Below are 24,180 nucleotides of genomic sequence, written 5' to 3'. Positions count from 1 at the left end.
GAGTTGTAAGATGTAATTTTTGGGGGGTTGCCATCCAGTGCTAATTTTGAAATACCTCTTGGATATAGAATTACCCTGCTACGTTAATAAAAGATGAAGATGGTGTTAGTTTGGAATACAGTGAAAAGGACTTTTGTAATAGATGGAAATCCAAAAGATCCTTGTTGATGTACAGTTTATGATTATAGTTTGAAATTTATGGATGGAGGGGTGGAAACTATTCTTGGAAGCACTTGATACATAGGATGATTGAACAGTGCAGTAATGAATTGGGTAAAAAAATGCATTAGTAATCTAATATGTGCAGTAAGTACTTACAGATCAAGAACGTTATTTGGGGTTGGGGTGATCAGTTGCACAGTTGTGTCTGACTGCAACCCCATGGACTGCAGCACGCCAGGCCTCCCTGTCCATCACCAGCTCCCGGGGTTTACTCAAACTCATGTCCATTCAGTGATGCCATGCAACCATCAACCTTCTCCCGCCTTCAGTCTTTCCCAACATCAGGGTGTTTGCCAATAAGTCAGTTCTTCGCATCAGGTGGCCAAAGTATTCGCATCAGGTGGCCAAAGTATTCGGAGTTTCAGCTTCAGCATCAGTCCTTCCAATGAATATTCAGGACCGATTTCCCTTTGGCTGGACTGGTTGGATCTCCTTGCAGTCCAAGGGACTCTTCAGTCTTCCCCAACGCCACAGTTCAAAAGCAATTCTTTGGTGTTCACCTTGCTTTATAGTCCAACTCACATCCATACATGACTACTGGAGTAGACCGCTTTGTTGGCAAAGTAATGTCTCTGCTTTTTAATATGCTGTCTAGGTTGGTTATAGCTTTTCTTCCAAGAAGCAAGCATCTTTTAATTTCATGGCTGCAGTCACCATCTGCAGTGATTTCGGGGCCCAAGAAAATAAGTCTGTCACTGTTCTACTGTCTATTTGCCATGAAGTGATGGGACCAGATGCCATGATCTTAGTTTTATGAATGTTTTAAGCCAACCTTTTCACTTTCATCAAGAGGCTCTTTAGTTCTTCCGCTTTCTGCCATAAGGGTGATGTCATCTGCATGTCGAGGTTTATTGATATTTCTCCTGGCCATCTTGATTATTCTTGGTGACTTCTATTCCTTGTTTTCATTGTTGATTCTTTTCTCTGTTTCTCCTACCTATATCTGACTAGGTTGTCTTTAGGATAATTTCATAAGTAAGATTATTTTGACATGGCAGTATGTTGTATTGTGGAAGAATATTTCTTGTGGAAAATGTTTTTTGGAGAAAACAGTGTAAGTCAACACATTTACTTCAAGGAGGTGTCTCAAAAGAGTTAATTATATGACCTAGCAATTCTAGGAAAAGAATACAGTTCAGGCTTGTGTGTGAATATGCCTTAGCATTATTCACAACCCCAAAAAGAAAGTGTTAGTAACTCAGTTGTATCTGACTCTGTGACACCATGGACTGTAGCCCGCCAGGCTCCTCTGTCCATGGGGTTTCCCAGGCAATACTGGAGTGGGTAGCCGTTTTCTTCTCCAGGGGGCTCTTTCCCATCCAGGGATTGAACCTGAGTCTCCTGCGTTGACAGGTGGATTCTTTACCACTGAGCCACTTGGGAAGCCCATGTATGTGTGTGTGTGTGTGTGTGTATAATTTTAGTTGAGGTATAATTGTATGTTTCAGGTATACAGTAGTGGTTCATAATTTTTAAAGGTTCTATTCCATTTACAGTTATAAAATATTGGCTATATTCCCTTTGTTGTACAATATACCCTTGTATATTATTTCATACATATTAGTTTGTTCCTCTTAATCTGCTACCCCTATTTTGCCCTCCGTTCTCTCTCCCCACTGGTAACCACTAGTTCTCTGTATCTGTGAGTTTCTTTTTTTTTGTTATATTCACTGGTTTGTTTTATTTTTTAGACTCAACTATAAGTGGTATCATACAGTATTTGTCTTTCTCTGAATTATTTCACTAATGTCCTCTAGGTTCTTCTGTGTTGTTGCAAATGGCAAATTTTCATTCTTTTTTATGGCTGCATGGTATTCCATTGTTTATATATACACGTCTTTATCCAGTCATCTGTTGATAGACACTTAGGTTGCTCTCCTATCTTGGCAATTGTAAATAATGCTTGAACATTGAGGTGCATGTATCTTTTTGAATTAGTGCTAAAACATTTTTTTAAGTCGAGAATTCAGAATATCCAGCTAACGGGAGATTATCTAATACTTTTTACATGGAACACTGCTATTTATTTATCCTAGGATCATACTTCTCTTTTGAAACATGTCCATGGTACAAGTGTATCTATGAAATGCCACATTTTGTGGAGAACATTCATACAAGAATATTAAGGAGTCCAGTTGCTAGTCATGGCAGCCTGGGTATTTCAGATCAACCCTCCTGCTGAAGATTACCATAAAACTGCAAGTATAAATTTCATGCAGGCCTTCCTGTTCTGAGCCAGTAAGCATCTTCTGGAAGGGTGCCTGTTAGAGACAAGTAGGTAAGTTAGTAACTGCCTGTTCCAAAATGGCAATATTCAGCTAATCCCAAACTTGGAAGAAACCTTACACCTTTTCAATTTCATCTTAAAACTCATTATTTTGAGAGTACTTTGGAGTCTTATTTCAATATTCATTCTCAGCATGCTTGGAATTTAATTACCATAATGTTCCAGAATTTTAATAACACTTAAAAATTAACGGCAGTTTTCATCAAGGAACTGTGTCCTTGGAATGTACTGTGGTGACTTCCTGTAGACATTCTTTAGTTGGCATACACTTAGGCAGAGCCTTCTCTTTCACAAAGGGCCCCGAAGCTGCCAAGTGCAATTCATGCTCCTGTTTAGTCTGGATTTCAAAGAAATCTACAGTGTTAACAGTTGATTTTATAAGAGGACCTGTGGGATAAATTTATCTCAGGTATCAGTGTGACAAACAGGCTTTGCTTCTAAGAAACATGTTTTTCTCTTCTGAACAGTGTGAAAACTACATGATTTCACTCTCCACCCCCCCTCCCCACCAACCCCACCCTCAAGGCCTATGGCATTTACCCCTAGTTGGATCTTCACCTACTCATTTTTTCTTTTCTGACTTTTTTCATTTTCTTGCATGGACATGTATGAGTTGCCTCCAAGTTTCAGAGTTAAAGTATAAATCTATAAAATGAAACTTCACACTATTTTTTGTTTTGGTTTCTTACCAAACAAATATCCTGAGATGGGAATTTAGATTTAAGGATGATGATAAAAAAAAAAAAGGATGATGATAAAAATTAAATCTGGCAGCACAGCAACTCAAGTAATCTTATTTCTTGCTTAGGACTTTGTTGTTCAGTTGCTTGGTTGTGCCGTGACTCTCTGTGACCCCATGGACTGCAGCATGCCAGGGTTCCCTGTCCTTCATTATCTACTTAGGACTTGGAAGTGTTACTCCCTCAGTCATGTCTGACTCTGCAACCCCATGGATTGTAGCCACCTAGGCTCCTCTGTACATAGAATTCTCCAGGCAAGAATACTGGAGTGGGTTACTATTTCCTTCTCTAGGGGATCTTCCCAACCCAGGGATCAAACCCGCATCTCTATGTCTCCTGCATTGGCAGGCGGGTTCTTTACCACTAACGCCACCTGGGCTGAGAATCTACTAGGGGAGATCAAACAACTAGTGAGATTTGTTTTGAATGGTAATATCAATAAGTTAGACATAGCTACAGGGTTACTATGTTTAATCAAGCAGCCAAAATAAAAGTGTGTAGCACTAGAAGATAAGGCTATGTTTTGATAATAGATCTGCTTAAAAGCTTAAGAAAGGAACTAGCATCATCCCTGGCCTTATTGTACTTTTTTTTCCTCTCACGTGCTTTCTATTACTTTCTCGTAGAGGAAGTATGGAGGGCTCTTGTTTAAGGACCAGTCTTCTGTTTGTGCCTTTCTCATCTATTTCTGCCTTTTTCCAAAACCTAGCAATCTCATCTTTGTTTTGCTTTTTAATATTTATTTATTTGGCTGCACGGGGTTTTAGTCGCAGCATATATAATCTAGTTCCCCGACCAGGGATTGAACCCAGGCCCCCTGCATTGGGAGCAAGGAGTCTTAACCACTGGACCACCAGGGGATCCCCTCTCTCATCTATTAATGCATTATCCATAATGCCCTCTCTCCCGGATTCTCTTTTTAAATTAATTATTTTCAGCTGTGCTGGGTCTCTGTTGCTGTGCAGGCTTTTCTCTAGTTGCAGCGAGCTGGGGCTACTCTCTAGTGGCAGCATGCAGGCTTCTTATTGCGGTGGCTGCTCTTGTTGCAGAGCATGGGCTCTAAAGAGCATGGGCTCTAAAGTGCACCAGCTCAGTAGCTGTGGCTCTCAGGCTCTAGTGCACAAGTTCAGTAGCTGTGGCCCATGGCCTTAGTTGCTCCACAGCATGTGGGATCTTCCTGGATGAGGGATCGAACCTGTGTCTCCTGCATTGGCAGGCAGATTCTTTAACATTATTCCAGCATCATAGTTGGTGGGGAGACACCAGAAGAATTCACAATTATTATTTAATGTTGTACTGGAGATACTAACTGAAGCATTTATTTTCCATATTTTTTCCCTACTCCAACATGTTATCAAAGAATTCCTCTATGTTTTCTTCTGTTTTAAAAAATATTTTTATTTTGTTTATTTCTTTTTAGCTGCATTGGGTTTTGGTTGCAGCAGGCTGGCTCTTTGTTTTGACACTCTGGCTTCTCTAGCTGCAGCTCTTGGGCTTAGTTGCCCTGGGGAATGTGGGATCTTAGTTCCCCATTCAGGGATTGAACCCCGGTCTGTGCACTGGAAGGCAGATTCTTAACCACTGAACCACCATGGAAGTCCCTGTTTTCTTCTTTTATAATAGTTACATGTCTATTTTTATGGCTATGTCTTATGGTTATATTTTATATATTAATTTATTAATCTGTTTGGAGTTCATCTTGGTGTATGATAATGGTGTATAGATCCAACATTTTTTACTTTTTGACCCAGTTACCATCTACTGAAATATCTGTCTTTTCTACGCTGTATTAGTTAGGATAGGGTTAAAATGTCGTAACAAAGAGCCTCTGAAATGCAATGACTTAAACAAGGTAGTAATGATTTCTTTTACCTACCAGTTCAGAATTCATGTTCACAGGTCAGTAGGTGACTCTGTTGCCCTCAGTCATTCAGATTGAAGTTCCTTCCATTTATTCCTCTACCTTTAGGGCAGTAGTTCTCAAAACATGATCCCTACTCCAGCAGCATCAACATCACCTGGGAACTTGTTAGAAACACAAATTCTTGGGGCCCACCCCAGATCTGCTGACTCAGAAACAATGGAGATGGGGTCCAGTGATCTGTGTTTTAACAAGCCCTCCAGGGGATTCTGATGCCCTTATGTGTGAGAACCCCTCAGCCAGGGCATTGTCCTCATCTGTGTGGTTCAAATAAACCTGCATTATAGATAAGCTGAAAAAAGACAAAGAACCCAGAGGAGGCACGCTAACCAATATTTTCATATGTCAGTACAGAAGTGGCACACATCACTTTACTCATGCCATTTTGGCAAAATCTTCATCACATAGCCACATCTAACCACAAGGAAGATTGGGAATTGTAATTTAGCTGGGCACATTCTACCAGTAGAAAAGATGTGAATGTATTTGGGAGGGTACCTAACAGTCTCCAACACAGTTAACAATTTTCAGATACAAAACTCCCATTATACCAATGGACTGACTTCTGAAATTTTTCTATTGTGTTAACCCTGGCCTTTTATGTCATGTGCTAGACCCACATAGTTTTAATTGCTGAGGCTTTGTGATATGGTTTAATATCTTTAATAGCAACATTCTTTTAGAGTTTAATTTTTCTCTTCTTGCTTATTTTTATTTTCTATAGTTTAATTTTTATTGGAGTATAGATGCTTCTTGCTTATTATTAGTATTTTTAAAATGACAGTTTAGGTCTAAACATTTGTTAGGTTTTTTTGAAATGAAGATCTTTTACATTTTATGTGATGTTTATTTTTAGGTATTTTATGTTATTATTTGTCACTGTTATAATAAATGGAGTATCTTCTTCCACTATATTTCCTAGCTGCTAAAATCTTGGTCCAAGATAACTTCCTTTCTCACCAGAACTATTCTAACAGCCTCCTTAACTGGTCTCCCTGCCTCCTTTATGGTTTTTGATCTCTACCTGATTAGGTTCCTCCCAACTTCCCATCCACTCTGCTCCTATTAATATCATACCAACGTTCCAACCCCTAACCATGCCAACATCATCCTTTCGGCTAGATCCTCCTGTTTTCTCATGGCTGTCTCCTCCTCATTCAGGTCTTAACTCAAATGCCGCCTCTTCAGAGAGGCCTACCCTGACATTGCTCGCTAACTAATAAAAGTTCCACGCAAGCCCTAAAGGAGAGATGTGCAATCTCGGACAGGTCCCTGGGCCAGTCTCTTGCCTAGGAAAGGTGCGGCAGGAGCCGCTGAGGCTGATGACTCTTCTTTGGCTGCACTTTCAGCTAGTGGGGGACAGGTCACAGAGGGCTGTGCTTCCACTGTCTCCTGGTTACTAGATGCGGTACATGCTTGCTGGTTACCTTGACACTCGTATATTGAGGGCCATCCTCTCCTACTGCCTTCCCTCCATGCAAAGATCTATAGCATGAAACCACTTTCACTTTCTAAAACTAAGATGTCTCTTTATATGCAAGAGAACACCACCCCACTAACTGTGACCTTCAGCAAGTACCTTAACCTCTGAATCACAGCTTCTTTAGCGTGAAGTAGGAATAACAGTACCTGCCCATACACTTAGCTTGTGATAATTAAGGGGACAATGTATGTAAAGTGTCATATTATGATCCCACGATATCAATGGATATCTAATAGTAAACAGTCACAATCGTCACAAAAAAATAAAACCCTACCCCCCCCCCCAACCCCTCATCCTTCCTCTACTCTCCCAGGGTAGAAAGCTCAAAGTCACCCTGACAACTTATTTCACTACCTCTCTCCACCAGCCGGTCACCCAAAGCTGCCTCATTGTTTCTGAACACTGCTCACGTTTGTGGTCCCTTCCCTTCCTTGCTGCCTTCAGCTCAGACCACATAAACAGCTGTCTTTCTGCCTCCATCCTCTCTCCATCGGTGACACATCCCTCTCTGCTCTCCTCACTAACAGAACTCCAGTTTGGCTCAGGATGGATGTACTTCTCTAAGAATATTTGGCTCCTCAGCCTCCCTTGCAGCTTGAATCACCTTATCCTCCAGTTCTGGTCAATGTAGGTAGAAAGTCCCTAAGCTGAGCGCCCCTTTCCCAACAAAACCTCATGAGAAGACTTTTGGCTCTACTATTTTTTTTCTCTCTTAGAACTTGCAGCATAACACCCAGAGAGGCAGGAACTCTTCTGCAACCACGAGGACAAAAATATATGCTGACAATGGTGGAGTGGAAGATAAGCTGGCCTGTATTCTAGATGACCCGGTGAGGCCAGTGCCCCAGCCTAAGCTGTCTTTCTCTGGACCTCTTTTTACATAAGAAACATAAATCCCTGTGTATCTCATTCTCCATCCTTTGGGCTACTATGTTTGTAAGTCTTCGGCAGGTTTAATTTTTTTCTAAATAAAAAATTGAGACATAAAAGAACTTGTATGCTAGTGGAAAAGGACACATCCAATGATCTCTCATGACACAAATATTTTCCATCATATGAGATATTATTTACATGACCCTTCTGCAAATATTATAAAGTTCCTTGTTTTAAAACTCTAGCTGTATATTTTTTAAAAAGACAACACACATATACACACTCCTCCCAGGGATACTGTGTCATCATAGTTCCACTAGGACAGAGGTGAGCCTGCTACATGGAAAAACCAATAGCAAGTCATGCACAGCCAATGACTCTGTGATAATGACCATCACTCTTGTTTTAAGGGCTTCCCTGGTGGCTCAGATGATAAAGATAAAATTCTCTCTTTGAGTCATTGAACTTGCTAGTTCTTACAAGCACCCTGATATTAGGAATTGCAGTAGTTGTGATAATGGTAACGCAGTTATTTTTGAGAGGGGCTCCTTACCTTTTAGAGATACATTTTTAACAATGAAATGATGTCTGGGATTTGTTTCAAAATAATCAAAGGGGAAAGTGGGTCAGGGTAGAGATTAAGCAAGATTGGCCATGAGGTGATAGTTGTTGAAGTTGGGTGATGGGTAAGACTTAAAAAGAAAAGTCCCTGGACTTCCCTCATGGTCCAGCGGTTAAGAATTCTCCTGCCAATGCAGTGGTCACAGGTTCAATACCTGGTCTGGGAAAATCCCATATGCTGAGGGGTAACTAAGCCCATTGGGCTTCCCTTGTGGCTTACCTGGTAAAGAATCCGCCTGCAGTGCGGGAGACCTAGGTTCGATCCCTGGGTTGGGAAGGTCACCTGGAGAAGGGAACGGCTACCCACTCCAGTATTCTGGTCTGGAGAATTCCATGGACTGTATAGTCCATGGGGCCACAAAGAGTCGGACACAACTGAGCAACTTTCACTTTCAACTAAGCCCGTGAGCCACAATGCCAGTGGGTCCCTGTTGCCCTCATGAAAACCCAGATTCCTAATGTGTTGACATCGCATGGCTCCTGCTTCATCTTTCCTTTCTCTTTTTAAAATGTTTTTCATCATTCCCTTGACTCCAGTCACACTGAACCACCTTTATTTTTCTGATCCTGCTGGGTCTTTGTCTCACTTCCTGCCTTTTGTACATGCTGTTCTGTCAGAAACACTTCTTCCCTTTCCTCTGGCTAATTTACATCCTCCAAATCTCTTTAGTGATTGGATCCATCTGGGGCCTGAAAAAAAAAAACAACCCAGAAGCACACTTGGCAACATGAAAACAATTTACATGCAGTAAGATTGACTTTTTTAAGGGTGTACAGCTCTGAGTTCTAACATGTGTATAGACCTGTGTAACCACCACAATCAGGATATAGAATAGTCTCATCATCCTGAAATGCTCCCAAAAGGTATTATTTTATAAGTCACACCCTCCCCTCACCCTTAACTCCCCAGCAACCCCTGATCTGTTCTCTAGTACTATTGTTTTGTCTTTTTGAGAATGGTATATAAATGAAACCACAGAGTATATAACCTTTAGAAACTCACTTCTTTCACTCAGCGTGCCTTAGAGATTCAATCATATTACTGCATGCATTAACAGATCATTCCTTTCCTTTTATTGCTGAGCAAATAGTTTGCTGTATGGACGTACCACAGTTATTTTCTCCATTCACATGTTGAAAGGCATTTGGATGGTTTCCAGGTTTTGGTGATTATGAATAATACTACTATAAACATTCCTATACAACTTCTTCTGCAGAAATAAGTTCTATGTTTCTACAGGTAAATGTCTACAAGTTAGATTGATGGGTCATGTGATAAGTACACATTTAATCTTATGAGACTGTCAAACTGTTTTCCATTGTGAACTCCCATCAGTAACATCTGAGAGTAGCCACCCTTCCATGTCATTGCATGACTAGCACTTGCTGTTGTCAGTATGTTTTTTTTTTTTAATTTTAGCCATTCTTTCTCTATACATTTTAAATTTTCATCTCTATTTTTTTAACATTATTTTATTGAAGTATAGTTGATTTACAATGTGCTAATTTCTGCTGTACAGCACAGTGACTCAGTTATACATATGTATACATTCTTTTTTATATTCTTTTTCATTATGGGTTATCACAGGAGATTGAATATACTTCCCTGTGTTATACAGTAGGACCTTGTTGTTTATCCATTCTATATGTAATGTGTTTTAGCTATTTTAATACTATGTATCTCCTGCTGCTTTTGTTTTCATTTTCCCTAATTGTTAATGATGTTGACCATCTAGTCATGTGCCTATTTACCATATATATTTTTTCTGTTTGTTTAAATCTTTTGCTTATTTCAAAAACTGGTTTGTTTTCTTATTGTTGAGTATTAAGAATTATTGATTTATTCTGGATAGAAGTCCTTTGTTGGATATGTGCATTACAGATATTTTCTGTGCAGTCTGTAGCTTGCTTTTCATTCTCTTTAAAAAAATTTAATAACACTTTTTTTATTGTGGGGAAAATACACATAAACATAACATTGATCATCTTGACCGTTTTTAGGTGAGTTCACTGGTTCGCTGTTAAGAACAATATTGTATAGGAACCTGGAATGTTAGGTCCATGAATCAAGGCAAATTGGAAGTGGTCAAACAGATGACAAGAATGAACATTGACATTTTAGGAATCACTGAAATAAAATGGACTAGAGTGGGTGAATTTAACTCAGATGACCATTATATCTACTACTGTGGGCAGGAATCCCTTAGAAGAAATGAAGTAGCCCTCATAGTCAACAAGAGAGTCTGAAATGCAGTACTTAGATGCAATCTCAAAAACGACAGAATGATCTCTGTTCGTTTCCAAGGCAAACCATTCAGTATCACGGTAATCCAAGTCTATGCCCCGACCAGTAACGCCAAAGAAGCTGAAGTTGAACAGTTCTATGAAGACCTACAAGACCTTCTAGAACTAACACCCAAAAAAGATGTCCTTCTCATTATAGGGGACTGGAATGCAAAAGTAGGAAGTCAGGAGATACCTGGGGTAACAGGCAAATTTGGCCTTGGAGTACAGAATGAAACAGGGCAAAGGCTAATAGAGTTCTGCCAAGAGAATGCACTGGACATAGCAAACACCCTCTTCCAACAACACAAGAGAAGACTCTACACATGGACATCATCAGATGGTCAATACCAAAATCAGATTGATTATATTCTTATATTCTTTGCAGCCAAAGATGGAGAAGCTCTATACAGTCAGCAAAAACAAGACCAGGAGCTGACTGTGGCTCAGATCATGAACTCCTTATTGCCAAATTCAGACTTAAATTGAAGAAAGTAGGGAAAACCATTAGACCATTCAGGTATGACCTAAATCAAATCCCTTCCGATTATACAGTGGAAGTGATTCAAGGGATTAGATCTCATAGAGCGCCTGAAGAACTATGGACGGTGGTTCATGACATTGTACAGGAGGCAGTGATCAAGACCATCCCCAAGAAAAAGAAATGCAAAAAGGCAAAATGGTTGTTTGAGGAGGCCTTACAAATAGCTGAGAAAAGAAGAGAAGCTAAAGGCAAAGGAGAAAAGGAAAGATAAACCCATGTGAATGCAGAGTTCTCCTTGAATGCAAGGAGAGTTAAGAAAGCCTTCCTTAGCTTCCCTGGTGGCTCAGAGGTTAAAGCATCTGCCTCCAATGCGGGAGACCTGGGTTTGATCCCTGGGTTGGGAAGATCCCCTGGAGAAAGAAATGGTAACCCACTCCAGTATTCTTGCCTGGAGAATCCCATGGATGGAGAAGCCTGGTGGGCTACAGTCCACGGGGTTGCAAAGAGTCCGACACAACTGAGCAACTTCACTTCACTTCACTTTAGTGATCAATGTAAAGAAATAGAGGAAGATAATAGAACAGGAAAGACTAGAGATCTCTTCAAGAAAATTAGAGATTCCAAGGTAACATTTCATGCAAAGGTGGGCACAATAAAAGACAGAAATGGTATGGACCTAACAGAAACAGAAGATACTAAGAAGAGGTGGCAAGAATATACAGAAGAACTATACAAAAAGGATCTTCATGACGCAGATAACTACAATGGAGTGATCGCTCACACCAGCCAGACATCCTGGAATGTGAAGTGGGCCTTAGGAAGCACCATTACGAACAAAGCTAGTGGAGGTGATGGAATTCCAGTTGAGCTGTTTCAAGTCCTGAGGGATGATGCTGTGAAAGTGCTGCACTCAATATGCCAGCAACTTTGGAAAACTCAGCAGTGGCCACAGGACTGGAAAAGGTCAGTTTTCATTCCAATGCCAAAGAAAAGCGATGCCAAAGAATGCTCAAACTACTGCACAATTGTACTCATCTCACATGCTAGTAAAGTAATGCTCAAAATTCTCCAAGCTAGGCTTCAACAGTACGTGAACTGTGAACTTCCAGATGTTCAAGCTGGATTTAGAAAAGGCGGAGGAACCAGAGATCAAATTGGCAGCATCTGTTGGATCATCGAAAAAGCAAGAGAGTTCCAGAAAAACATCTACTTCTGCTTTATTGACTACACCAAAGCCTTTGACCATGTGGATCACAACAAACTGTGGAAAATTCTTAAAGAGATGGGAATACAAGACTACCTTACCTGCCTCCTGAGAAATCTGTATGCAGGTCAGGAAGCAACAGTTAGAACTGGACATGGAACAACAGACTGGTTCCAAATCGGGAAAGGAATACAAGGCGGTATATTATCACCCTGCTTATTTAACTTATATGCAGAGTACATCATGTGAAATGCCGGGCTGGATAAAGCACAAGCTGGAATCAAGATTGCTGGGAGAAATATCAATAAATTCAGATGATAATAAATAATGCAGATGATACCACCCTTATGGCATAAAATGAAGAACTAAAGAGTTCCTTGATGAAAGTGAAAGGAGAGAGTGAAAAAGTTGGCTTAAAACTCAGCATTCAGAAAACTAAGATCATGGCATCCAGTCCAATCACTTCATGGCAAATGGATGGAGAAACAGTGGAAACAGTGACACTTTATTTTTGGGAAGCTCCAAAATCACTGCAGATGGTGACTGCAGCCATGAAATTAAAAGGCGCTTACTCCTTGGTAAAAAAGCTATGACCAACCTAGACAGCATATTAAAAAGCAGAGACGTTACTTTGCCAACAAAGGTCTGTCTAGTCAAAGCTATGGTTTTTCTAGCAGTCATGTATGGATGTGAGAGTTGGACCATAAAGAAGGCTGAGTGCAGAAGAATTGATGCTTTTGAACTGTGGTGTTGGAGAAGACTCTTGAGAGTCCCTTGGACTGCAAGGAGATCCAACCAGTCCATCCTAAAGGAAATCAGTCCTGAGTATTCATTGGAAGGACTGATGCTGAAGCTGGAACTCCAATACTTTGGCCACCTGATGTGAAGAGCTGACTCATTTGAAAAGACCCTGATGCTGGGAAAGAGTGAAGGCAGGAGGAGAAGGGGATGACAGAGGATGAGATGGTTGGATGGCATCACCGACTCAATGGACATGAGTTTGAGCAAGCTCTGGGAGTTGGTGATGGACAGGGAGGCCTGGCATGCTGCAGTCCATGGGATCGCAAAGAATCAGACACGACTGAGCGACTGAACTGAACTGAAGTGAACTGGTATTAAGTTCATTCATGTTGTTATGCAGCCATCACCACCATGCATCTCCTGACATGTTCATCTTGCAAAACAAACTCTGTGCCTCTAAAACAGTAACTTCCCATTGCCCCCTCCCCCAACCACTGTTCTACTTTCTGCCTCTACAGATTTCGCTATTCCGGGTTCCTCACATAAGTGGAATCATACAGTATTTGGCCTTCTCTGATTGACTTAATTATAGTCACCACTACACTCTTTTTGGTTATTATATTCATGGAATATCTTTCTCCATCCTTTCACTTTCAGTCTATTTGTATGCCTAGATCTAAAGTGAGTCTCTTGCAGATAGCAAACAGTTGGGTCATTTTAAGAAATTTATCCTACACATTTCTGTCTTTTTATTGTAGAGTTTAATCCACTACATTAAAAAATCACTTACATTTAGTGTAGTTATTGATACATTAGATTTAGAACTATCATGTTATTATTTTGTTTTCTGTTTTTCCCCATGCCTTTTTATTCCCCTGTTTTTCCTATTCTGCCTTCTTTTGGATTATGGGAATATTTTTAAACATTTCAGTTTAATTTATTAATTGGATTTTTTTTACTCTATTTCATTGTGTAGGTTTTTATTTATGTATTTGGTTGCACCAGGTCTTAGTTGTGGAATGTGGAGTCTAGTTCCCTGACCAGGGATCAGACCTTGGAGTCTTAGCCAGTGGACTATCAGGGAAGTCCCCCACTATATAGTTTTTTAAATGGTTGCTCTAGGGATTATGATACATATACATAACTTTTCACTAATATTTTACTACTTCGAAAGGAGTGTGGAAACCTTCCCATCATATAAGACCATTTACTCTTTTTTACGTTTTAGTTATTGTATGTATTACATCTATGTACATTAAAACTCCTGTAGGAAGCATTACAATTTTTGCATTCAAATGTCATATGTATTTTAAAGAACTTGAGGAAAAACTCTATCATATTTACTAAGATACCATTTTTCTTTCTTTTCCTTCATTTGTAAAATTTCATATTTCCTTCTGGTATCGTTTACTTTCTGTCTAAAGAACGTCTTTTTAGAGCAGAACTCACAGTGGCATATTCTCTTAGCTTTTCTTCATCTGAGAATGTCTTTATTTTGCCTACATTCTGAAAGATATTTTCACAAGATATAGAATTCTGAGTTGACAAATTTTTCAGCACTTAAAAATGTTATTTTTAAACTTCTGGCCTTATGGTTTCTGATGAGAAATATTTAGTGATTTGAATCATTATTCCTTTGTATGCAATGAATTGTTTTTCTTTGCTTTAATTTTTTTTCTTTGTCTTTGCTTTTCAGAAGTTTGGTTATGTGTCTGGGATTTATTTCTTTGAGTTTATAATGTTTTATTTTTTTTTCAATCATTTTGACTCTTTATGCTCATGTCTTCCTTCAAATTTGGGAAATTTTCCAATTTATTTCTTCAACTATTTTTTCTGCATCATGCTTCTCCTTTCTACCTCAGACTCCAATGACATGAATCTTACACCTTTGGTCAAATCCTGGATGTTGGTTCTTTTTTTTTTTTTTAAGTCATTAATTTTATTTTTTGGCTGTGTAGGGTCTTGGTTTCAGTGCACAGGCTCAGTAGTTGTGGCACACTGGCTTAGTTGCCCCGAGGCATGTGGGACATTAGTTCCCCAACCAGGGATGGAACCTGAGTCCTCTGCATTGGAAGGTGGATTCTTAACTACTGGACCATCAGGGAAGTCCTTGTTCACTTAAAAAAAATCTTTTTCCCTCTGTTGTTCAGATCAGATAATTTCTGTTGGTGTATCTTCAAGGTCACTGAGTCTTCTCTGTTATCTCCATTTTTATTGAGCACATCCAGCAAATTTGTATTTCTTATTTCAGTTATTCTAATTTTTAAGTTCTAAAATTTCTTCTACTTGGTTTATTTTTGTAGCTTCTATTTTTTTTTCTACTGACACTTTTTATAATTCCAAGAGTATTTGCTCATACTCCTTGGAGCATGATTATAATATCTGTTTTAGAGTGTTTTCTGATATTTCCAACACCTTGGTCACCTTAGGGTTGGTATCTATGGATTGTCTTTTCCCTTGTGAGTTATTGTGATTTTCTTGGTTCTTCATATGCCAAGGCATGTTATATCCTGGACATTTGACTATTATGTTATCAGACTCTGAGTCTTGCTTAGATTCTATGGAAAATGTTGATTTTTTTGTTTGTTTGTTTCTTTCAGGTAGGTTTAGGCACCAAGTTCTGACCTCTCCTTTTGTAGGCTGTGGTTCCAATATCAGTTTAGTTTTGAAACATTTTGCAGCGCTATTCAGATCTGCTCCATGTGTGGGCCACCCAGGAGCCAATCTGCATGCTAGACAGTATTGTGCTCCGTAGCTTAGCCGTCAAAATCTTCAGTATTGACTCCTTAGAGTCAAGGCCATATATGTGGGCTTGGGCTTGAGTCCAGGACTTTATGCACAACTTTATGTGATCCCTTTCTAAATTTCCCTTCTCTTTGCAATCACTCTATATTCCTCAGCTCCAAGAGGACCCCCATCCTGGTCCTAAGGTTAGAAAGCCTGGGCCTTAGCCTCATGGCTCTGCCATATAGCTCCTGTGACAGAGTTTGCTTTCTTTTAATTTTCATTTCATTTCATTTTTAATTCTAAAAAATATTTATTTATTTATGGCTGTGCTGGGTCTTCATTGCTGTGTATGGGCTTTCTCTAGTTGTAGAGAGTGGGGGCTACTCTCTAGTTTTGGTGTGTGGGTTTCTCATTGCAGTGGCTACTCTTGTTGCGGAGCACCAGCTCTGGGCACGTGGGCTCAGTAGTTGCAGGTCAAGGGCTCCAGAAGTTGTGGCGCATGGGCTTAGTTGCTCTGTGGCATGTGGGATCTTCCCCAATCAGGGGCTGAATCGGTATCCCCTGCATTGCAAGGCTGATTCTTAACCACTGGACCACCAGGGAAGTCCTCATTTCATTTTTTTGGCTGTGTGGCTTATAGGGTCTCCTTGACCAGGGACCAAACTCACGCCACTGGCAGTGAAATCGAGGAATCCTAACCATTGGACCTCCAGGGAATTTCTTCTATCTGTTTTCAAGGTCAAGCTGAAGAAGGACAAAACAATCAAAAAGCAACAGAGATTTCCTGAGTTCTTTGTACCACAGTTCCTCTAGTTACAGAGAATTCCTTTGGTTAGAGAGAAATTTTAGGTACCTGCTCAGCCACTGTTGGCATTGCTGCTGCCATGGGACTGTAGCTTTGAAAGCGGGACTTGCTTGGGATTTGGAGTTGGAGGAAAAAAAAGATATTTTTCCACTTTCTCTATCATTTGGGGCTCCCCTTCCCATTCTATGAACCAGAAAGAAAACACTTATGTGAATATCTTTCGCTCCACATCTGGTATACAATTCTGGGATTTGTACTGTCTTAATCCAGGCCAGGAGACATGGGAGGTAAAGAAAAAGTCTAGGAATCTCACCACTGGATTGGCCATTCTTTGAGTTCTGATATATATCCCCAGTCTACCTGCTACCATTTTCTTTTCATAGTCCTCAAATAAGGTGCTTCATACACTCAGCCCAGGATTTTCAGTTGCATTTAGTGAGAGAAGCAGGATTGAAAGTAATTCCTCCATCATCTTAACCAGAATCAGAACCCAAGCTTTTATTTTGAATTTGGATTTACAAACATGTCACACAAAAAAGGACAAAGACTTTCTGCATATCCTTCACTCAGCTTCTCCTGGTTCTAATAGCGTACATAAAACCTGAACGAACTTTTTGGCCAACCCAATACAATGATCAAAACCAGGAATTTAAGCTCAGTGTGATGCTGTGAACCTTAGCAAGAGCAACAACAACAACAACAACAACAAACAATTAAAAAATAAGCAGAGGAGCTGAGTAAACATTTTTCCAAAGATGACATACAGATGGCCAATAGGCACATGCAGGGATGTTCAACATCACTAATTATTAGGGAAATGCAAATCAAAACTGCTGCATGTTTTTACTTGTATGTGGAATCTAAAAAAATAAAACAGGGCTTCCTTGTTGGCTCAGTCGTAAAGAATCCACCTGCCAAAGCAGGAGACACGGGTTTGATCCCTTGTCTGAGAAGATCTCACATACAGCAAAGCAACTAAGCCTGTGAGCCACAACTATTGAGCCTGTGCTCTAGAGCCCAGGAATCGCAACTACTGAGCCTACACGCCACAATTCCTGGAGCCTGAGCGGCCTAGAACCTGTGCTCTGAAACAAGAGAAGCCGCCGCAATGAAAGGCCGGTGCACCACAACTAGAGATTTGCCCCGACTCACTGCAACTAGAGAAAAGAGCATGCAGTAACAAAGACCCAGCACAGCCAAAAAAAAAAAAAAAAAAACCAAAACAAAAGAATGGCTAAGTAAAATAAAATAAAAAATTAAAAACAGAACAAATGAACAAACATAACAAAACAGAAATAGAGATATAGATACAGGGAAACAGATGGTTGCCAAAGGGGAGAGGGTAGGGAGAGGAAAGAATTAGGTGAAGGAGATTAAGAAGTACAGACTTTCAGTTGTGAAATAAATGAGTCACAGGTATGAAATGCACAGTGTGGGGAAAATAACTATGTAATATTTTTGTATGGTGACATACCATAACTAGACTTACCATGGTAATCATCATTTGAAATATCAAATCACTATGTCGTGTAACAGGAACTAACAATGTAGTAGATCAATTATATTTCAAAACCAAACAAACTCATAGAAAAAGAGATCAGATTTGTGGTTGTCAGAAGCAGCAGGTAGGGTGGACGGGGAATTGGATGACAGTGGTCAAAAGGTACACACACACTACCAGTTATAAGTAAATACCAAGGGATGTAATGTACAACCTGATTAATATACATTCAGCCATAAAAAAGATGAACTGTTATCCATTTATGACAACACTGGATTGATGTTGAGGGTATCCGGCTAAGTGAAATAAGTCAGATGGAGAAAGACATGTACTGTGTGATTTCACTTATTTGTGGAGTCCAAAAAACAAAAAAAGAAATGAACAAACAAACCAAACAAAAATAAATATGTAAATACAGAGAACCAAGGAGTGATTACCAGAGAGGAAGGGGTGGGGTTGGGGAAGGGCAAAATGGGTAAAGGGGATCACCTATTGGATGACACAGGGAAGCTAAACTTTTGGTGGTGAGCATACTGCAGTGTATACAGAAGTAGAAATGTTGCACATATGAAACTTACATAATGTTAGAAACCAATATTACCTCAATAAAAATAAAGAACAATAGCAAAACAAAAATCTATGAAATTAATTCAAATTTCACCTTTTTTAAAAAACCAATATTATTTTACTGTTTTAGGATCCAACCCAGGATTCCTCATTGCATTTAGTCCTTACATCTCAGTCTCCTCCAATCTCTGACGGTTCTTCCCTTGTCTTTCTTTGATGCCTCTGAAGTATACTGGTCATGTATTTTGTGGAACATCTCTCCGTTCAGGTTTGTCTGATGTTTTCTTGTGGTTAGATTGAGGTTATGCATTTTTAGCAAGAATCCACACAAATGCTATGCTCCTCTCACCATATCTGGGGATACAGGATATTAAATGTGTCTCATTACTGATGATGTTAAGGTGGTTTGTGCTGTGTTTCTCCATTGAAATTTACTATTTCCTCCTTGGTTATTAATAAATATCTTGGAGAAGATAGTTTGAGACTATGTATATATCCTGTTTCCCTTCACACTTTTGCTCTTGGCTTTTATTTATTTATTTTTTGGAGCTTTCTGAAAGATCTTTAATAAGGTACCTTGGGAACTCAATTCAAAAAAAGAAAAGAAAACCAGGTTGGTTTAACTATTACAGATGTTTCAGTGCAGCTCCAAAAGTCTTTATAAATACAGTCATTTGAAGAGGTGGTCCTGGTCCTGGATCAGATTATTCCTTGTGTTTCTGAGAACAGTAAGAAGGGGGAGAATTGTGATGTTGGGAATATGCTGCTGCTGCTAAGTCACTTCAGTTATGTCCAACTCTGTGTGACCCCATGGACTGCAGCCTACCAGGCTCCTCTGTCCATGGGATTTTCCAGACAAGAGAACTGGGGTGGGTTGCCATTGCCTTCTCTGTGCTCTCAGCTTTTAGCATCCATCAGTGGATCTTGCCCACCACTGTTATTACTGTGTTGTGTGTTGTTCGTATTTCCCCTCATTCCTTTTACATTTATTAATTGGAATTCTCCTGCAAGGAAGAGCTGTCTCTTCTCCCTCATTTATTTATTGTTTTGCCCATACCACTTGGCTTGTGGGATCTTATTTCTCCAACCAGGGATCACACTCACACCCTCGACTATGAAAGTGCAGAGTCCTAACCTCTGGACCACCATGGAAGTCCCATTTATTCATTAATTCAGTTATTACTATTAGTCTGGACTCCTGGATATTTATTTTATTCTATAGGATATAATTCAATACTGTCATTATTTATTTTGTTCTTCAAATTGTTCTAACTTTGGCCATTAAGAGCTCTTTCAGGGGATGTCCCCAGTGGCCCCAGTGGTTGAATCCATGCTTCCATTGCAGGGGGTGCAAGTTTAATCCTTTGTCATGAACTAAGATCTCATAAGCTGCATGGCCCGGCCAAAAAAAAAAAATAAATAACAGAGGGTGGGGGGGATAAAAGGTGGACTTTAGTGCCCTTTCAACATTCTTCCATCCTTTTGCAAGCACTTCCTTACCTTCTTGATGCAGAACTTTTGAGATTTTTTTAAAAGTTTGTCTGTGCTGGGTCCTCACTGATGCACGTGGGCTTTCTCTAGTTACGGCGAGTGGGACTACTCTTCCTTGTAGTGTGCCAGCTTCTCATCGCAGTGGCTTCTCTTATTGAGGATCATGCTCTAGGGCATTTGGCTTTAGTAGTTGTGGCACATGGGCTCAGTGGTTGTGCTGCACGGGCTCAGTTGCTCTGAAGCATGTGGAGTCTTCCCAGATCAAGGATCGAACCAATGTCCCCTGCATTGGCAGGCGGATTCCTAACCACTGGACCAGCAGGGAGTCAGAGATATATTTCTTTAATTGAAGGGACCATTTGCAAAGGTGTTGGCAGGATGAAAGGAATTAACAGGGGACACTGAGGCACCCAGCAACTAGCAACAGCAGGAAGCCATTAACACCCATAGATCTGAAGGGGTAGGTGGACGCAATGATGCTCTGGCAAGAGCTGAAGCCACGAAAAGGGGCCACTTGACAGAAGCCATGGCCACAGATGGTTCTGGCACTGCCAGAACTACAGTGGGGCATAAAACAAAGGAGAATGGAGACTCCAGTTTCTTTTTTTTTTTTTTTCCACCTCAGTCTCCTGCCTGTTCTTCTGATGAGCTGGACTACCTAGAAGCCAGAGAGGCAAGGGAGCTTGGTTGCTGAAGTCTGTTAAAGGTCAGCTTCCAAGCACATAAAATGGATCTGGGGGCAAATGGAGAATAGCCATCACAAAATATCACTCCTTCCAAGAGTCCTTTCCTGACTGCCAAGCCTGGTCAGATGCCTCCTTGTCCGAGCACTATCGTGACATATTGCTTGTTTCCCCCTATTTGTCTCTCTCCCTAGACAGTCAGAGAAGTGGAGCTGCCCTGTGACCCCTCTCAGGGATGGCCCTTGGTAGGCTCTCAGTATATGTTGTGGGAAAAGATGAGATCAGGGTGATGCAGGCCAGAGATGGAACAGTCACAGGGACCACCACTCCCCCAGGATTCCACTCCTGAATCTGGTCACCCTTTAACCCTTTGGAGGCTGAACACATACATCATGTAGTCTTCATGTCTCCGTGTCTTTTACATGCTATTTGCTGTCCTTGGAATGCTGATTCTGACAGCTGGTAGGTGATATTAGATGGGCCAGATGATGATGTTGAAGTTGGGTGATAGGAATATAGGAGCTCATTGCACCAGTCTCTCAATTTTTGTCTGCCTGAGAATTCCCATAAGAATAGATTCTAAAAGCAGCATTTATGGGGCACACACTGCGTGCCAGAGCTTTTGCTTACAGATGCTGGGGACACAGCGGTGAACCAGCTAAGTGTGTGTGTGTGTGCTCAGTCACTCAGTTGTGTCCAACTTTTTGCCACTGTAGCCCACCAGGCTCCTCTGTCCATGGGATTCTCCAGGCAAGAATACTGCAGTGGGTTGCTGTTTCCTCCTCCAGGGGATCTTCCTGACCTAGGGATCAAACCTTCATCTCCTGTGGCTCCTGCATTGACAGGCCACTGCAATTCTTTACCACTAGCGCCACCTGGGAAACCCCAGCTAATGGAAGAAAGGAGGCTATACAGCCACTCCTCCTACTGGAAGACTCCTCTCTGCTTCATGTCCTGCCCTGGCCACGCTCAGGTGGCCTGCCCCCCACCCCCTACCTGTCTCCTCCATAACTCTGACCCAGCACAGAAATGAACAGGATTTTCCTGGCTGAACTGTTGCCTGACCTTGTCCCCACCATTCATATACTGAAACCCTAAACCCTCAATATGGTGACATATAGAAATGGGGCCTTGTTGAACAAGCTTCACTGGTGTCCACTGGTGTCAGCAGTAGGGATAGAGGATAGACAAGTAAATCTATGCTGCTGGCACAACTACTGAGCTCCAGAATGGTGCTGGGGTGGTAGGTGACCGTTTTCTATGTGAAATCGATGTAAGGGGCTCATTTAAAGCTTTGTATGTTGAATTATTTTGGTGAAGAGAATGCTGCAGGATTGTCCTTTAGTAATCAACAATACATATCTACCCAAACTGAATATATATGTTCCCTGACCTAGCAATTCCGCTCCTAGGTATAGACCCAATAGAAAGGCAAATGGTTGTCTACCCAAAGATAAAAATGTTCACAGGAGCACTCTGGAACAGCCCTCAGCTAGAAACTACCCAAATACTTGCCACCAACATGGAACAGAGAAAGGGTTGGTGTCTTCACACAACTGAATACTATATAGTAACAAGAATGAACAAGCTATTGGTATCACATGGATGAGTCTCATCATATGGAAGGAAAAGGCAAACAACCATGAGTTCATGCTGAATGATCTGTTTATATGAAGCTCAAAGGGAGACAAACGAATCCCTGATATTAGAAGACAGGATAGTAGCTATACTTCACTAAAAAGTTTTAAAAATCCATGAGACAAATGGTTTACAAAGTACCTTTGCACATCTGTTGTCTTGTTTTTCTGTTCTCAGTCCAACAATACTTCTTTTCAGATATATGATTTATATGTAGCAAAGTGCAGAAATCCTAAGTGACCAGCTCAATGAATTCTGCCACATGTCTACACCTGGGTAGATGAAATTATAGAACATTGCAGCAGTCCTGAGAGTTCCCCTACATTATCTTCTTTTCTCTTCATTGACAACCTCAGGCTAGCAAAGGAACATCAGCCTGAGACACGGAGACCTGCCGAAGTGCCACTGGCTCCCTGGAGGCAGGACAGCACTGCCCTCAGGGCAGAGGAATGGCTGAGAAGTCCTCTATATTGAGCTTGCAATATTAGCCAATGAATTAAATTCCTCAAACAGCAGGCTCTGTCCCCCTTTACATATAGTGAGGCAGGGAGTTGGGGTGGCAGGATGGGAGGCACTGTTTAGTTATTTTTTTAACCTTGGTCATTCTCCAGAGCCATCTGCCAACCATCAACATTCTGGACGATGCCCTAGAATCTGAGGGTTATCATCGCCAGGTGGGGGGATGCTAGTGCCAGGCTAGAAACTGCCCCCTGGGGACAGAGTGGCCCCCAACCCACCAAACTGGGTGGGCAGGGCACCTGGTAAGGAACACGGCAGTTCCAATCCACTGATGCTGCTATGGAGTGAGGCCTGGAACGTGCCTCCAACCGAAGCTTCTGGAAGGTCAGTGTGGATGCATTCAGAGTTCAGTTCTCACTGTCCCCCAAGTCTGGTCTGGGGCTGGATGAAGTTGGAGGGCTGACCCTAAGCAAGCTCGAGGGAATAGAAGGTGCACCTTGGGGACTTCCCTGGTGGTCCAGTGGTTGGGAATTGATCTTGCAGTGCAGGGGTCGTGGGTTTGATCCCTGGTCAGAGTACGTGCACCTCAATGAAAGATCCCGCATGACGCAACAGACTCCATGTGCTGCAGGCAACTAAGACCCGACAGAGCCCAATAAATAATTTCTTTTTTTAAAAAAAAGGTGTACCATGAGCTCCCCCATGGATTTCTCTCTCCAGTTCAAAGCCCTTTCTTGAACGGCCTCTATCCCTAGGACACGGTGCTGGGGACACAGCCCGAAAACCTGGGTGGCCTCATTTCCTCAAAACTCTGGGAAGTTTCTTGTCCCTCTTAGGAGAAGTCCTCTTGACTCTTCCAGTCACAAACAGAGCTCCCCTACCCCCTCCTGGGACTGGAACCCCATTCTGGAAAGGCCAGAAGACTGCCGAGCAGGCAGGGGGCAAAGGTCTCACCTGCTTCTCCCTCAGGGCAGAGTCCAGTTAGCTCCGCTCTCACTGGCTTCTGCAAGTGGGAGGTTGAGGAGCTGGTGACTCATCCGATTTCTGGGAAGGAAAGGACCAGAGGTTCCGATGGGCTTATTTGTTTATTTATGACTGAGATCTGGATCACTAGGCGACATGCGAACCATACAAAGGCTTGATAAAATTTAGCAGAGACTTGGGCAGCAGACCGTGTGGAATCCATTCGTTTTTCTATTTAAAAAGGTGGGAGAGGGGAAAGCCTTCATTCCAAAGCTGCAGATGAACTTACACCATCTGCTCCTCTCCCAGCCAAGGAATACAATTCCAGGAAGTAGGAGAAGGGAGCCTTGTCGGGGCTGATCGGTGATGGCTGTCAGCCGTGAACAGTTGTTTATCCTCAACGACTATTTCCACGTAGACCTCTTGCAGGGGTCTGCTGTTCTTGACATGGCAGAGAGGAAACAAAACCTCTGATTCCATGTACAGC

At 41.3% G+C, this 24,180-nt stretch overlaps 1 long non-coding RNA gene across 2 annotated transcripts; it reads right to left on the bottom strand.

The window, feature by feature from the left end:
- Positions 1 to 2,220: 2,220 nt before the first annotated feature.
- Positions 2,221 to 24,165, bottom strand: LOC120882251. 2 transcript variants are annotated; one of them, XR_005725459.1, is made up of 3 exons: positions 23,685 to 24,165; positions 14,212 to 14,365; positions 2,221 to 2,483 (listed from the first exon to the last, which is right to left on the bottom strand). It is a non-coding gene; the product is annotated as an uncharacterized LOC120882251 (long non-coding RNA). The 2 variants fall into 2 exon arrangements; XR_005725458.1 differs by lacking the exon at positions 23,685 to 24,165 and having other exon boundaries at positions 14,212 to 17,603.
- Between the last annotated feature and the right edge of the window lie 15 nt (positions 24,166 to 24,180).

Source organism: Oryx dammah, unplaced genomic scaffold (genome assembly GCF_014754425.2).
Source record: "Oryx dammah isolate SB20612 unplaced genomic scaffold, SCBI_Odam_1.1 HiC_scaffold_23, whole genome shotgun sequence".
Taxonomy (NCBI): domain Eukaryota; kingdom Metazoa; phylum Chordata; class Mammalia; order Artiodactyla; family Bovidae; genus Oryx; species Oryx dammah.
This window is presented reverse-complemented; position numbering and strand designations above follow the sequence as displayed.